Genomic DNA, 1,543 nt, shown 5'->3' on the forward strand with positions numbered 1-1,543 from the left:
GCCCTAGGCTGAGCCTCAGGAAACATAGAAGTAGCCTAGTGAGCGGAACTCTGGACACAGGTGGAGAAGGTGTGGGCTCCCCGGAACATAGGTATGTGGATCTGAGCTCCAGTAGACACTGCTGTGGGGGCTCTGGCCCCCCTGGACACTGGTGTGGGGTTCTGGGCTCCTCTGGACACATGGAGGTTTCAGCAGCCTCCACGACGACGACGGGGAGCGTGAGCCTCAAACTCTGGCAATCCCCATTTCCCTTCCGCGTTTTCCGCGATTTACCTGATGCCGGCGGGCCCCCAGCCCCAGACGCCCCCGGCGCGGCCTCCGCCTTGCGGCGCGGCCCCTAAGTCACGCCCTTGCCTCCGCGGGGCGTGCTGGGGGTGGAGGGCCACGCGCGGACGGCCTGGGCGGGTTCCGGAAGGGACCGGTTTGGGGGCGAGGGGCGTGGCCCGGGCCACACCACTACAGTGGCAGTTCCTGGAAGTCACTAGGTGCAGCGCGCGGGGGCGGGACCGGAGCAGAGCGCGAGCGGGGAAACGCGTATATCCCGCTCCCGTCTGTGATTGACACCCACATCGCTCCGCCTCGCGTTGTGGCTAGTTACGGACTCCGACAGTCCTGCCTGCGGCTCAAACTTCCTCGCGGGGATCAAGCCCGGTCCTCGCCCCGCCTGGCCGAGGCCTGCGTCTGTCTTCCCCTCTCGGACGCGTGGACCTCGCCCAGGTTCCTGGAACCGGGTAAACCGGTCTGGGCGCTGCTTCTGTGACCCAGCCCTTTCCCAGCTCTGCGGAGGCTTCATCGGGGCGCCTGTCCTGCACCGCAGAGAGGGGAGGGGATCTTGGGATGGCGGGCACGTCTAGAGCTGTCCCCTACTTGCTCTCATGCAGGGCGATCCTCTCTGGCCTCAGTTTCCCGATCCGTAAAAAGTGGAGTTCAAAGGACTGATCTCAAAAGGAGAGTTGCAAATGCATCATTCATTCACAAAAATCACTGCTAGACTTGTTTCTGCCCTCGCTTGGAGGCCATAGGCTAGAAGAGTAAAACCCGGAAACCAATGTAAAATTGCAACCGTGATACTAAAAAAAAAAAAAAAACAAAAACAACCAACCAACCAAACAAAACGCTCCTGAGCTGAGTGTCAGTAAACAGGAGTCTTGGACCAAAATGGGGGCATTTGTAGCTTTGTCTCTCTTCCAGAAGCAGAATTTTCTTAACTCTGGAACAGTGGACAAAGTGATCTAATGCTAATATATATATTTTTAAAGATTTTATTTATTTATTTATTTGACAGAGAGAGACAGCTAGCGAGAGAGGGAACACAAGCAGGGGGAGTGAGAGAGAAAGAAACAGACTCCCAGCAGAAGAGCCCTACCTGGGGCTCCATCCCACAACTCCCAGATCACGCCCTGAGCTGAAGGCAGATGCTTAACGACTGAGCCACCCAGGCGCCCCTCTAATGCTAATATTTAAAGAAGACAATGAATCCCTCAGTTTCTCTCTTTTCAGCTTTGTCTTCACCTAGTCTTCTGACTAAAGCTAGGCCTCTTCC

At 56.6% G+C, this 1,543-nt stretch overlaps 1 long non-coding RNA gene across 2 annotated transcripts in view; it reads right to left on the reverse strand.

Annotated features, from left to right (window-relative positions):
* The window catches only part of LOC103682138, a 12,384-nt gene that overhangs the window by 9,721 nt on the left and 1,120 nt on the right, over positions 1 to 1,543 (reverse strand). The window contains exon 1 of one of the 2 annotated variants that reach the window (XR_005834610.1): positions 274 to 1,091. The exons of the other annotated variant lie outside the window; for it this stretch is intronic. This is a non-coding gene — a long non-coding RNA (uncharacterized LOC103682138). Of the gene's footprint in view, positions 1 to 273; positions 1,092 to 1,543 lie in introns of those variants that run through there. 2 annotated transcript variants of the gene reach the window in all.

The sequence above is a fragment of the Ursus maritimus genome, unplaced genomic scaffold, assembly GCF_017311325.1.
Source record: "Ursus maritimus isolate PB19 unplaced genomic scaffold, ASM1731132v1 scaffold_14, whole genome shotgun sequence".
NCBI classification, from domain to species: domain Eukaryota; kingdom Metazoa; phylum Chordata; class Mammalia; order Carnivora; family Ursidae; genus Ursus; species Ursus maritimus.